The following is a 16,374-nucleotide window of genomic DNA, read 5'->3' as shown; positions in this document are numbered from 1 at the left end:
CTGGCTAGATTATGGGTACCACAACGGCGCCTATTTCTGCGCCGTGAAGCAGTAATGTGTAAGCATTACTGTGTTTCGGTCTGAAGGGCGCCGTAGCTAGTGAAATTACTGGGCAAATGAGACTTAACATCTTGTCTCAAGGTGACGAGCGCAGTTGTAGTGCCGCTCAGAATTTTTGGGGTTTCAAGAATCCTGAGCGGCACTGCATTGTAATGGGCAGGGCGTATCAGTTGCCATCAGCTGAACGTCCTGCTCGTCTTGTCCCATATTTTCATAAAAAAAAATTGAATTTGAAGCTGCAAGTTATTTCTGCTGGTATTGTATATTATGAGTGTGAGCTATTTATGTACGTACTATAATTAATGTAGGTATATATAGCTTGTATATTTCAGGAAGCGAATAATCAAAAGAAGAAGGTCTAGATGAAAATATCTAAATAGATAAAAATATGACTTAATAATAAGTCTGGCTACACTTTGCCACAGAAGACCTACTTATTTGTAAATATAGTTTTGTAATATAATTACACTAGTTCTATTACACACTTTGTCTATAATCTACGCGCAAGTGTAAACAATGGTTTGGCTTAGTTTCATCGAAATAGGAAGATCGATATGGCAATGCATTATAAGCCTTCGAACAAATAAACATTTTTTATAAATATGATAACTTCTCATAGTACTTAACTGCTAATTATAAAAATATACCTATACTAATATTAATTTAGAAAATTATTACTTACCAATCAAACAAATATCATAATTAGACCAGGGGTGTGCAATGGTTTTCGAGCAAGGTAGGCATTGTAGATCTAAATAGTCGTAGTTTCTCTTATATCCTCGTAGATTTTTTCATAGGTCAACTTACCCCAGGTGAATAGTCAACCTACCCCGAGCAAGGGGTAGGTTGCCTTGATTGACTTTCTTGCAAAGCTTAATAGTAAATCTATTAACTGAACCCATTTTTAAATTAATATACTCTAAGGAATTAGAAATAGAAACCTTTAAGCTGAAACTGTTCAACCAACCCCGGTCTCCACTACTAATCGTAGTTGAGCCTGGAGATTGCTTACCTTAGGTATTTAGGAAAAATTTTATGAATGGAGGTTCAATTCTGTTGAACAAAAACTTGAAAATTGTTTGGTTATATAATAACGGAGCCAAATTAAACTAAATTAACTTTAACACTATATTTATTGAGGTATATAACGAGCTAGGCACTGCCTAATTGCCTATATGATATGCACGCCCCTGAATTAGACTGTAATAAACTTAATTTAAAAAAAATCATAAAAATGATTAACTTACGTAACGTTTCAATCACTATATAAAATTCAACAAAAACCTCACAGAACATATACCACAATACGTCATATTAACATAATTCACAGAAAATCGATACGCACACTTAATTAAATTAAGTGAAAACATTTAAAAACTCTACACGTAACATAGTCATAGAAATACTGAACAAATTTGAGTAGATGGAGTCCGAAAAAGCGAAAAAACGGTAAATTGCTACAATGCAAGGGTTTACTTTATTACGCAATTAAGTTTTACACTCACTTTGAAGAGCCGCAAAGTTAAATAACATAACGGTTTATTGTAGCCAGTTATGACTTTAATGAATTACAAAAACACCTTTTATTGTTTCAGGTAGCTGGTTGGATAACCTATTGCATTGGATTGCCTATTTGGATGTTGCATAAACAATTCGGTAAGTAACATATTACTTTTACAAGAGGATTCTGTAGTGTAGATACATTAAAGGAAATTTGTAATACTTTTTGAATTTCAATCAAAATTTAATTGTATGAAGTCATAGAAACAAACTTGCTTTTCAACTTCAGGGTCCTGGCAGCCCTAAATTTACTAGGCTGAAGCGCCACTGTATTCAGGGACTAGCAGCAAGATTTGTGGACAAGAATTGAGAGACTTCTCACCGGAAAAGCCTCTCATAAACACAACGCCAAAATACAATCATTTTCAGACAGCCTAATGGATCATTGTTGAAAGACAGATTGCCAAGACGCAGAATACAAAAAGAAGAAAAAAAGAAATTGTATGAAGTAAAATATTTTTTCTTTCATAACCAGATAATAATTACTAACATAGAAGTAGTATTGTTGACTTTACAATATTATTTTAACATGGTGGAAAAAAATCTGTATGTGCCTCTATTTTTTTTTAATAATTTTGACACATTTTATAGAACTTTACACATCTGATCTTGCCCCAAACTAGGCATAGCTATAAGGTACCATAGTATGAGTAAGAAGGCAATATACTTACCCATCATATATAAAACATCCATATTCATCATATAAATGTTGGGACCTACTGGGACCCGAACCCGGGACTTCTAACTCAGTAGACAGGGTCACTGAGCTAAAGGTATGGGTCGTCTGTTTTAATTTCTTATGTCGAGCTAGCTTCATATTGGATAAATATTTTGGAATAAAATTTACGTCATTGTATAAAGAATTAAATTCTCTTGAGACTAAAGCAGTATTATTAAAAAAAAAAAACAATTTTAATAATTCTTAAATAAACACAAACTACAGAATTCACCATATTACTCCGCTCAATAGCTCATCGATATGAAACCTTTTTGTTTTGTGATTCCAATCCTCTTTAGTATTTGTTTGGTCATTGTTTTTACTTTTACCAGTAGGAGGGTTCCTTTTCCCAGGATGCTTCGAGACACAACGGCACATTTTCTGTTGTGAAGCAGTAATATTCATGCATAATTGTGATTCCGTTTGAAGGGCTTTGTAGCTATAGAAATTACTGTACTACTGAGACTAAACATCTTATGTCGCAAAGTGACAAGCGCAATTACGGTGTCTCTCAGACAATGACGTTCTTATGTATAGAACGTCATTGCTCTCAGATTTTAATAAATCCTGATCGGTACTGCGTTGTAATGTGCAGGGCTTTTTACTTATCATGAAGCGAAAGAATGCTCGTCATGCTAATTAAAAAAATTGCATAATATTTTTGATTTTCTGATAAAAGATGTAGCGCATATACAATAAAAGGACTAATTCTCTAATATTTTCCTCTACGAAATTGAAATTTACATTGAATGTTTCATTATCATCATAGTTGGGGTGATCTATTAGTTGTTTTCCATTTTCTTCCTTCGTCTTGGCTAATCTGGTAGCATCACTCATCACGTCGCGATTTTCATGTCGTCCACCCAGCATTGCAGAGATCTGCCGCAATGTATGTCCTAAGACGCCATTCAAGGTTCCTTCTTTTCCACTGACTCTTCCCCAAACCTACAATGCAAAATCTTGCAATTCATATCCCCCATTAATACTAGCTTTAACAGCCTCTGACTTTGATTGTATTTCGTATCCAATCATTACATTCTTGGTTCACAGGGAAGTTTACAATTTTTCTCTCAATTTCTTCAAGGCCGGTGTACTTTTTTAATGGAAGATGATGACAAACGAGTGTATGGTTCACCTGATACTTGTATCATCAGAAGTATCACATTGCTGGCCTTTTAAGAGGTGCCCATTTAATATCGTCCTAGAAACACAGGAAGATCATTCCTCAGTTTGCTTTTTAAGCTACAAAAACAGTCACTTTAGACCAGCGCTGAGGCCTTTGAAAATTATAACAAGTTGAAAAAAAATAGTAGTAGGATCAAACTCATTCTGAATGGAAGAGAATATAACAAAAATGAAAGGAAAAGTGAAAATAAGGTGGAAAAAGAAATATGTCAATTCATATAAATTACAGTGTATTTGGGACATAAACTTTTCTCCAAATTACTTGAATTTTTTTTTGTAAAACAAAAAAACTATAAAGTTGGTTTTTTGAATTTTTCACACATATTTTGAGGTTATGTGAAAAAAGGCGTGAAAACAAAAGTTGTAGATCTTTTTATTACCTACAACTTTGCTATTTGACTTTTTTCCATAGGACTTGCAGTTTTGTCAGAAACCGAGATAAACCGTTTTTTAACTTAAACACCCCCCTTTTCCACTTCCCGACATTAGATCGCACGTATTTTTTTTTTTTCATTTTTGTTATATTCTCTTTAATTTCCAATGAGTTTTATCCTTCTAAAATTGTTTTTGTTTCGAAAATTATCAACCCTGGTCTACTTATTGGTAGATGACTCTTAATGCAACATGACACAATTAAAGCATACTCGATGTGTTTGTAGGAACAAACTTAAATATATTTTGCGTAGTTCCTTCCGCTTACCACTGTCTCTCTTCTTATGTGACTTCTAGCTGACTTTATTATTGACAATAAAAAAAAAATCAAAAAATAATGAGAGATTTATTTTAAAAGTGAGAGAGAGTACTTAGTCATAAAGTGCGGGTCACCAGATGTTAAGTGATCACTGCCAATATTATATTTATTGCACTCTTACTGTAAAAATTCAGGTGCTATTTTAACAGTTTAGTTCAGCATAATATGACACCCTATTTTCAGAGGGTATAGCAATATATTAGGGAATTGCGTTTTACAAACATTATACTTAATTATATATTAATTAATAAATAATTAATTATATAAAATTAATTGTAAATATATTATATAATAAAGTATATTATTGTAGTCGTTAAGAATGTAATAGAATTTTTGTAAAAGATTTAATTTTTAATTTTTGGATAAATACATAGACTTTGGGTTCTGATGAGGGTTTGGGTGCTTTTAAATTATTTTTTGTGAAAGACTGTGATAAGATAACTATTTCTACTCACTATGTGCGGCAGCTTTCAACATTTTATTTATTTATTTGTGAACTACTAACAGAATTACAAGTGATACATTAACATTAAACAAGTCTTAGGTGCTAAGGATACATATAACTAATCTATAGGCAGTTACAGCATATACATAAATACTAGTCATACAAAAAGTTTAAATTTATATATATATAATAAGTAAAGGCTAAATAAAGTTATGTAAATGTTAAATGTATACAATGAAGGGTATACAAGAATTAAAAAATCCACAAATTTTTGACAGGGAAATAAAACATTTGTACATTTTCATGGACACACACACTTTAATGCATTACAAAAAAAACCTTGCATTCAATACTATGATTGGAATAGTATTTCATAGTGTAATCAGGACTCCATATATTATCATACGTAAAATGCTCCTAATATTATGGGGTTCGCAAATTTTAAGGATTTATAAAAGCTACATAAGGATTAACAGAGTTTTTAAAATAATTTTATTCACGGATAAGTTATTCAAATTTCATGTGAGGAATCTCAAACCTTACATGGAATCCATTTTTAATCAATTGCAATCATTCATTTCTCGAAATAACTTAATTTAATTGGATTTCAATCAATTCTTAGTAAACTGTCTGATATCTGGATGTGCCTACACAAGCAGGAACATTAAACCATTCAGTTATTAATAATACAATTATACTTAACACACACACAGGCACAATAAACACGCTTTTATCTTCTAAAAGTTAATAAAAGACATTTCACTATCCGACTACACCATAATCAGGCAGTAAGTATTCCAGCCGCCAAGCACGCCGTCACAATCCTAAGCGATAATACACGGACTTATTACAAAGAAAAATCTTCAATCCAATAAGATTTGTATTTTAAACGAACTCAAGCGCCATTATGGAAGGCTATTGGATTTACGACCAATTAAAATCTATATCGTGAGACCAATTAAGGAGGCTTTTGGTTTATTGATTTTCAATGTTGTGTTTATGGACTAAGCGGCAATTGGACCGGTTAAGTATTTATGTAAGTACTCTTATGTAGCTTAATTAGAACCTTGAGGGCTCCGGTGGTGATAAAATCTTTCAGTATATCTTGAATTGATGTTTTAATCTTCGATTTATAATTTTGAAAGTATTTTCAAGTTTACCGTACAAACCGTACTGAAAAATTTTAACTTTTCATCTGTGCTGGATAATTCGATGCGAGATAAAGAAGAGATTGAAATCATGTTCAGCAGATGCTTAAAATTATTTGATATGTAAAGGTTATAAGGGATGGAATGATGTGTAAGGTTGACATTTGAAAATCAGGTCAGATCTTTCGGATCTATGCAAGCCAAGTCAAGTTTTATAACATATACTCAGATTAAAATTCAACTTGTAAGCTGTTTGCAATGCTAAGTGAAACTGAATTTGAGTTCAAATCGATCTTACAAGGGAAACATATTTAGTAATTCTAATTAATTAATTTTATTAATTCTATTTAATTAATACTTGTCATTAATCAACAATGAATCCAAGCTCTTAAGATCGATGCATCCAATAAATAATTCATATTTATACAGTTTATTTTTATTATTTCTTATGAAATATTTTATATTTAAAACGCTTTTTAATTATGAACACGATTCATATATATATTGGATATGGACCTTACAAATAATTTGTTATTTATATTACATCCACTGTATAATACTATATTTGATTTAAAAGAGTGGACATTGAGTTACTTGTATGTTCTTCTCACGAGCTCTACTTTTCCCGAACATATGGTAGATTCAGTAATTGTTAAGTTGTAACATTATATTATTAATAATATTGTTAGGTGGCAACCCTTTTACATGTCAAGTTGAAGAACTTACTCTAAGTTCTTTGATATAGTTTGGTGTAAAGAAGTAATGTAAGTTGTACATTAAAATATACTATAATATAATAGTCTACAGGTACTATAATATTATAATAAAATAATCTTTTCTGCCTTTATCTTCACAATTAGTCTATTTTAATAAAGTTTATTTAATTTTGATGTAAATAGTATATCAATATATGTAGGATTTAAGATCTGATGAACAAGTGCATAAAGAATCTAAATTAAACGAATAATATTCTAATATGTGTTTTAAAATTTAATTATTCGATCATTGTTCACATTTATAACAAAGAGAAATAAGTAGATTAGAGAAATTCATAATTAAACAATAAATGTTATATGATATTGATTATTATCATAACCTTTATTACTGTTACATAATATACTAATTAATTGCTTAATTATTTTACGAATTATGGTCGATTTATTACCTACATCCCATATCTTATAGTTAGAATATTATTAGGAAAGCATATGAGAATATTATTTTATGTTTGTTGCGTATGTTAAAATAAATAAACAGGACCTGAGATTAAAAATAACCTATCTTTAAATATTAGACGCATTAGCCAAACAAAAGAAAACATTAAATTTTTCCAATGTTGTTTATGTGTTTTATAATGTATAATAAAACTAAAATATATGGTTAATAATATATTTTGTAACTGTATGACTTCAGAGATGTAGATAAATACATAAAATCGTAAATCCTGTTGTAAATCCTACTACTCCACAGCTGAATATCTAAGTGATCGGTCAGCCTGGGACTAGATTATGATTATTTTATAGAAATAGCAATGAGAGTACAATATTGTATATTTAAATAAAAAGAGCGCAAAAAAAGAATGCCTCTTATGCCTTAAAAACAACCACACTTAGATATATTACGTTTCTGAATTAATTTTAAATACAACAGTAGATATGGCCTACTTAAAACAGCCCAATTTAATTTAAGCCATTAAAATTAAACAGGCACATAAAAGCAGGGTAATTGAACTAATATGTTTCCGATAGCCATAGGCCCTGTTGGTTGAATACAACAAATTTTCAATTACCCATAGCACTCGCAAATTCAGCGGGAATGTAAATTATTTTCGCGTGTGCATTATAAATATAATTGTAGGCTTTAGGGGCGGAGTATCTTCGACCAATGAGAGAGGCTATTGCGGCGAGGGCGGCGCTAGTTACAAGACTAATGTTGTTCCTGCGAAGCCTTCGTTGTGGACGCTGCGTTTTGTGTGCTGCGAAATAACGCCGCGTGGAGGCTGAAACATTTGTAAAGATACAATAATAATTTTTAATGTGAGGGCTGTTTAATTTGAAGTACAATTTTATCTTTAAATAAAACAATTTGGACAAGATTCGCATTTTTAAAAGTATAAAAATGAAGCCTTGCAAAATAACAAAGATAACATAACATATGTAATTGTCTACTAAATATTAATTTACTAATAATGTTCTACAAATGATTTACAAAATCTGGCACGAGACAGTCTCGTGCCAGATTTTGTCGAGACAACACGTCCTGAGGATGTCTCGTGTAGAGGCGAAACAAAATATAGGCGGAATTAACACTAAAGAAAACTTAAATCATTTGTATAATTATGGATTTCCGCAAAGTAATGCCTAATTCAATAAATTTTAATAATGTTCTTATAAATACAAAGATTACAAAGTATGTGTCCACAGAACCAACTTACTTTGCGTAGATACTTATGTAAAAAATATTTTTTTTATGGAAAAGGAGGACAAATGAGCGTACGGGACACCTGGTGTTAAGTGATCACCGTCTCCCACATTCTCTTGCAACACCAGAGGAATCACAGGAGCATTGCCGGCCTTTAAGGAAGGTGTACGCGCTTTAAATTGAATTAAGTCGTATTTTCTTTACATAAATACTCATATCAAATACAAAACATGTTTTTAATAAATTACCAATTGAGAATATAGATTTAATATTTATATCCACAAGTATATATATGTCACAAAATTCCCTTGAATTCGTTAAAAATTCAGTTGTACAATTAGATAATATTAATCTTTGTTTTAAATACAACATATACCTAATAGCTAATAAAAATATCGCTGTAACATAATTTAATGACTATCAACCACTTATTTAATTTCTACAGCAAATACACCATTAGTTTTCTATTTAGTTTAGTATTTAATCAGCTGTTTTCTATCTTAAATATCACGTGTTCATGTTCTATAAATCTTGAATTCCATTACTATTCTCATTATTTTATCTATCAATACAATAAAGCATTTGCCACCTTCGAAGGATTCATTAATTTACCAAAATATACCCCAACAAGAGTATTTATTACCAAAAGTGTCGTTAAGGTAATAAAGCCGTTGAAATTGTCCCTCGCAATGACACAGAATACTCTCATGTCAATCATTTATGTCAAACAAAATATAAAAATGAATTTACGGTTCACTCATACCATTATGTGGTAGTCGAAATGGCTTCATTACCACTTATACCGATCACAATGGAACTGTACAATGACCTTTGTGATTTATATAAAATTATATTCTACAATATGTATGTGTAATAATAGTTTGTTCGCTTTTAATTTGTATTACTGCGAGCCTTGAAATAATAAATTTGCGATTTGAAGCCGACATATCTACAGTAATTTATTGGTTAGGGGAAGCCATTTTCTTTTATTTACCTGGAGTGGTATTGTGTTCCTCAAAGTCATTTAAACTCAACCACAATGTTAGCGAAAAAAGGAATTTTTGTCAGCGTGAAATAAGATTTGCACGTTTATTATTAACGCAATTTCTTTGTTATCAAAGATGAAAAAGAATTCTACTTTTATCTCTGTTACCTGCTAGATCTTACAACGAATTATGAAAGACATGCGTATGTGCCGGTGGGACCTTGGGTCATATTTTTATTACCAAAAATGGAAATTATTACTAAAGGAGGTATATAGATTGTACAAATTCATATTGTTAATTTAGATGGAATTGTTGTTAATCTAGACGTATATTTGCGCTTTATAAGTCTTGTCTCATATGAAATATATATGAATGCTCTGTGAACAGCTAGATCACTAGGCCATGCGTAGAGACGTCTCTACATTGTGTGCTCTGAAGAGCTGTTTAATCTAATTCCTGTCGCCAAATTCCACCTTCGAACGACACTCCACAAATTAGGATTTCATCCCCACCATCTGGGTGTCTGCCTTTCACCTACAGTGCGGTTACAAGGAACTTTCTCCCACGTACACCCAAGCTGTGGAATGAGCTTTCTTGTTCTCTCTTCTCTCTTCAACGTTCCTGTTATTTCTCTGGGGTTGCCTCGTTTGTCGTCCTATTCGATAAAAAAAGAGTATTGCTCTCATCTTGCATTAATTTGCTCAAATCTTGTGATAAACAGTACTGTAAATTACTCTTGGCGTTGCGTAGAGATGTCGCTCCATTGTGAGTCTTCACGCGTATTTGTCACTGCTGACGAATTTCAAGGACGTGCAAATAAAAAATATTATCTTCACTACCATCTGAATGGTTGCCATTCCTCCAAGGTGAAGGTTTCAAGAAACTTTCTGCCACTTACAACCAGTGTTGATAGAACTTCCTTACATTTTGCAGGTTCATATGAAATGGGTTCCTAAAAAAGGCGCACACCTACCTTAAAAGTCGGCAATACTCCTGGCTGGTCTTACAGGAAAATGTGGTTGGCGATGAGTGCTTCTAGTCAGGTGAACGTTTATCCTTTATAAAAAAACCTCTCGAAACCAGACCTGGGATGTAGAAATACGGAACAATTGAAGAGTACGATAAATAAGAGAGCTTGTATCGGACAATTATTTTAAGCTATTTTCGATTTATATTTTTCCTAATAAGAGTTATATTACCGCTCAAAAATTTAGTTCTTGAAGCAATTAAGCAGCAATATACTACTTACCTTCAAGCATAGAGCATACCTACTCCATCCTTAAAGGCCGGCAACGCATCTCTTGTTTCGTGGTAGTATGGAGGTCCACAAGCGATTGCCTCAGCACTACACACCATTAAAGCACTTGAAGAGGGCGAAAATGGGCAAAAGGCCTCTTCAGAAAAGCATAGATACCTCGTTTGGTAATTAAAACACTAATAACTTGCTCCACTAGAAGTCCTATGCTGTCAATAATTGTATGTATTTTAATTACTCAAACCTAAAATTCATATTCCTATATCCCTAACTCTATAGTCCCTATAAAGGGACCAATATTGTTGGAATTTTAACAATTTCTTGTATTTAAGGCAAACAATTGAATATCCTAATTAAGAGCCACTTATTCTTTGATAATAACTCATAAAACAAACTAAACCAACACAATGCGAACAAAAAAACTCCCTTTGACCCCTACCGAAAATAACGCTGAAAATGTCTGTATCCCACTTGAGTTTCAACTTATTCTTTATATGCCCATTAATATTTTTTCAAGCCTTATTTATCGTGTCCCGAAGTAACAGACCCAAGCAGGTGGTCCGCACTTAATCAAGATGTTACAGAAAATAAAAAACTCTCCTTTTTTTGTCTGAATTATAGTTTTGTTCGATGTAAGTTAAGGCCGACCGGATTGGGGACCGTTTTGTTTAGTTATTTATATAAAGCAATTTAATGTGATGGGAAAGATGTATAACGCTATGAATATATCAGCGATAAAGTAGTAATGTTTGTTGGGAACCAGTTGTGAGACATAAAGCAAAGACGCGACACGATAATAATGAGGACGAGAACGAACGGATTACGACTGAGTCACTTGAGATTCATGTAAATTATATCACTGCATTGTGAGTTTATTAATTTGAATTTGTATGATTTCATTTATTAACATCGGAATTGTATTATACTGCAAATTACAAGAATTAGATGAGATATTATTGATAACTATCTGTATTTTTCTAACAAGATATGTTGTCCACGAAATGCAATGAAGATTTTTTTTCGCTCATCATCTCGACTGTATATCTATCTCGTATCTAGGTCCCACGCAACGGGGAGTTGACTAACAAAGCTATAACTCTCTACTAAAAAACAAAATAGAGTTCAAGTAGAGCAACCAAGTAGTACCTTACCATTCAAACAATTTAGCCTCAACGATTACACATTTTTCACTTCAGAGCGTTCAAATGTAAACAAAACTACAAAGAATATATATCATTATATTGTTATTAATTTCTTTTTAATTCAATATTCCTCAGTTGTAATTTTTATATTCGGATAAATAATTTCAGTTAAATGTTAATTACTACAGAGATAAATGTGATATACTGGCGCGAATAAAGTTTCAACAACTTAAGTAAGATTGCAACGCAGATAGAACCTTGATTTAGCCATCTAGCTCTGAAGATTTGTGCACACCCAACAGACATCTTTATGGAAGCACTTAGCTGTAAGTAATGAGCCTAGACTATAAAATCTTACCATTTTCCCTTGTAAGCTGATACATAAAGCAATATCTGTTAATAATTTATTGAGCATAAGAATTGCGTAAGCATTTATTCTATTATTTTTGTAGAAAGTTCAATCACATTAAAGACTTTTGAAAATTAGATACTAGATTACATCACGTGTTACTTATGGTAAAATTCTTACAATTTTTGAAAGCATGGGAGGACTAACAAACGTACTGGTCACTTAATAAAAAGTAATCTTTACCGTCCATACACTTTTCGCCAAAATTGTAAATAAAGGTGTAATCGCTTTTTTATTTTGCTGTGTGGTATCTGAACATACTGAGCAAGGAGGCTCATTCCACAGTTCGGTAATACCTACGTGAAAGAAAGTGTCTTGAAAACCGATATGTAGAGGAACACCTGGAATGGAAGAATTCGGCGGAAAGTAACAGCTTCCATCCATAATTAGTCACAATCATGGCACCCGTTCGATGACATCAGGCAAACTTGAAGTACCTAGATGAAACAATTACTTTGGCGATAGAACTTTAAAGAAAAGAGTACCATATCCGCATGATAGTTTGAGGACATCCGACGGGAACCAAACAAAAATAAATTTTAAAAACTTTTGAAGTATTATTTATTATTGCAGTAACATTTGTAAAATGCGTTTTAGGATTTATTTTATGAAACTCGCTCGATCCTGTAGACAAACTGTGTAAAGTTTTACAAGGACTTTGTATTAGTTTAAGAAGAAACTGTATGTTTATGATAAATAAAAAAAATATAGGTCTTTGAAACATTTCCTGTAATAAATGCAGTAGAAAAACAAGTATAATCATAACAGAGTATTGGATCCCCGACAATAGAAGCAACGAAATGATTGCAATAATTTTATCAAAATGAATGAATGAAATTGAATAAGACGATACACTTACCTATTCCACGTGAGAATCAAATCTAAGAGAGAACTACTTTGTAAGTTTCTAATAAACGTTGTTTTTAATTACTTAATATTAATTAATTTACATGATCACTAATGTGCATATCGGTTCTTTTATGAGGAGACGTGGCAAGATGACCTGGGTCGTAGACGATCGTTTGAAGGTTTGTGATACGGCCTGTCCACTACTATAATGCAGTGCCACTCGGAATTCTTGAACCCAAATGCTGAACAGAATGCCGATTCTGTGAAAAAATGTGATTTGAATTTATTGAATTCAAGAAGAAATAATAAACTGTACGTAATAAGTTAGCTACCAGTGGGAGGCTCCTTTGCACAGGATGCCGGCTAGATTATGACTACCACATTAATACGCCGTACGTCTTTTTTTGCCGTGAAGCAGTAATGTGTAAGCATTACTGTGTTTCGGTCTGAATTGCGCCATAGGTTGTGAAATTACTGGGCAAATGAGACTTTACATCTTATGTCTTGAGGTGATGAAGGCAGTTACAGTGCCGCTCAGAATTTTTGGGTCTTTCATGCTGAGTGGCACTGCATTGTAATGGGCAGGGCGTATCAATTAACGTCAGCTGTAAGTGCGGCTCGTCTCATCCCTTATTTTCATAAAAAAAGCTAGAGTTAAGGGCTCCTTCATAGATCTTGATATTCAATTTTTCACTAAAATATCAGACAGTAGGTATACTAGGACTCACTGAGCACAAATTCAAGAAATATATTAAATCTTCTTTGACAAATTAGGCAGTTTAGTATAGTAGATTATTTGGAGGATAATAATGCATAGTTCTGGTCTGGTTCTGCGCAGGCCACCTAAAATTATATACATATTACTATATTAAGTAGCCTAAGCCAGCTTTGTTAATATGATTTTAAAAGGGCTTGAAGTTTCTTAATACTTCTTCTCCCCGTGTAAAAGCCCCTTTTCGAACTGATGTAGCTTCATTACATTTACCAAGTGCTGTTGCAATAAGTTATGTTATTGTACACTCTCTATGGGAAATAAATAGACTTCTATTGTATATAATTGGACATGTATTTTAAAACGTAGAATGTTAGGACTCAGTGCCGAGTGATTATAGTAGTTACGATACCCTTTAACACAAAACACAAATAGTTATTCCACAGTTCACGTCAAGATAAAAAGCGCCATTATGTTATTTATATAGACGAGATTCTGTGATAATGAGTTTCCCACAGTTAAGTGATACTAATATATAAAATAAATAATAGTTAAAAAAAACTAAAAAGCACGCTTTATATAAAATTCAAGTAAAAAATAGAAAATAAATTTAAATTGAAAATAGTGTAAAAAAATTATATTTTATTGTAAAAAAAAGCGTGGGGTGTAGAAGAATTATTAAATTCTTCTACACACTTCTTTTATATAAAGCGTGCTTTTTAGTTTTTTTTAACTATTATTTATTTTTCATTTTTTAGTCAAATTAGTGTAATGTCATCGGTCCTCGATAAATCTACAAAGTTTGAACGAAATCTAGCCGTTTAAAGTGGGTCAAAATCGCGCCCAAAGAAGTCGATTACAAACATACAAACATAAAGGTGAAGCTAATATAAAGCGTATAAAAATTGAGTAATACTATTTAAATGTTCAAATAAAATCTTTATTCGATTTGGCTGAGTATATAAACTTTACAAGCTATTTCTAATATAGATTTCCACTTATTTAATAACACGAGTCATATTGGTAACAACATTGTAAAACAATATATCCCCCAGAGTATACAAAGCCCTTTTTATTTATTTAAAGACAACTTCAATCTCCTATATCTCGCGTTAAAAAACTGTCTCTGCTGGCAACTTTTATCCGCGACAGAGGGCAAAGGGGAGAGGGCCAACAAAAGATAAAAGAGATATATAAGTGGCCCTCGGCAGTGCTATCAAGTCGTTACAACAGCAGTAAAATATTTCAAATCGTGCCCAACGCCGCGAAAAACGGAAGTTACGCATTTTAGCTTCGTCGTGCCTACGTTGGATGGACTCTGCAAACATTATTATAATTTTACATCCCACTATTATTATGATATTATATTTTTTATTGAATCGAGAGAACTTCTATGGTGAAAATTATGTTGTAAATCGTAATATCTTTACAAAATGTGTGACGGTTTGATTTTTTTTATGATAATAAGGGACGAGACGAGCAGGACGTTCAGCTGATGATAATTGATACGCCCTACCCATTACAATGCAGTGCCGTTAAGGATTCTTGAAAAATCCAAAAATATTGAGCGGCACTACAATTGCGCTAGTCACCTTGAGTCATAAAATGTTAAGTCTCTTTTGCCCAGTAATTTCACTAGCTATGGTGCCCTTCAGACCGAAACACAGTAATGTTTACACATAACTGCTTCACGGCAGAAATAGGCGCCGTTGTGGAAGAAATAATGCAGTTCGTTGTTATGCTCAAAAGTATGGACAGAATGCGATATACAAGATTATCTTTTAATATTTGTATGCCTATTTTGACGTTTGAGTGGTCTGTTGCATCATTTTATATTTTACATATTATATTGTAATTTGAAATCATAAATCGATGTACTTAAATGTAAATCTTGATATAAAAGAGTGGCATTGAGTTTCTTGCTACTTCTTCTCATTAGCTCAACCCTTTACGAAGTAGCGGTAGATTTAATAAGAAAAATATTTTACTTTTTTTTGACATTCATAAGTGTCATTTCCTTGACCTGACCAACTGATTTTGATTTGATTTGATTTGATTTATTTATTGGCGAATTTTATTGTGTATCTAGCAATTGTTAAGATCTATGTTACCACGATTAATACAAATAAATAAATTCATTTTATTTCATTTCATCAAATATTGCACTTAAATCCTTGTTACCTATTTTTGTGTTGTACGATTACTTGTAATCATACAAAAATCATTTTATTTTTTTATTTCTTTATTTTATAAGATGTACCAACAATAACTTAACTTAACATTAACAATTGATTTTCACTTACATACAAGCTATGGTTGGTTATTCTAACTAGTTATATTCAACACTAGCTGACCCGGCGAGCGTTGTTTTGCCATATAAAGTATAATTCCCTATAGGTCCCTAAAATCGATAAATGGACTACCCAACACTGAAAGAATCATTCAAATCGGACCAGTAGTACCAGAGATTAGCGCGTTCAAACAAACAAACAAACACTGCAGCTTTATAATATTAGTATAGATTAAAAAAAAATCTTTTAAAAATCATGTTAAAATATAGTTTATGAATTAAATATAAATACTCTATTTATCTAGATATGAGAATTTTTAGTTTAATTTAGTGCTATAAGAATCAGCATCCTGTAAATTGATTTGGTAGCAAAACTTTATCTGTTTCGTTAAATATGGAAAACATTAACTAAGCAATCATTATTTCTGATAGCTTGACATGAA

At 32.1% G+C, this 16,374-nt stretch overlaps 1 long non-coding RNA gene across 2 annotated transcripts in view; it reads right to left on the bottom strand.

Moving 5' to 3' along the window:
- Positions 1 to 7,242: 7,242 nt before the first annotated feature.
- The window catches only part of LOC126966902 (uncharacterized), a 92,711-nt gene continuing 83,579 nt past the window's right edge, over positions 7,243 to 16,374 (bottom strand). Inside the window, exon 4 of one of the 2 annotated variants that reach the window (XR_007729839.1) lies at positions 7,243 to 7,866. This is a non-coding gene — a long non-coding RNA (uncharacterized LOC126966902). Of the gene's footprint in view, positions 7,867 to 12,888; positions 13,190 to 16,374 lie in introns of those variants that run through there. The other variant, XR_007729840.1, reaches the window with a different exon arrangement.

Source organism: Leptidea sinapis, chromosome 11 (assembly GCF_905404315.1).
Source record: "Leptidea sinapis chromosome 11, ilLepSina1.1, whole genome shotgun sequence".
Classification (NCBI taxonomy): Eukaryota; Metazoa; Arthropoda; class Insecta; order Lepidoptera; family Pieridae; genus Leptidea; species Leptidea sinapis.
This window is presented reverse-complemented; position numbering and strand designations above follow the sequence as displayed.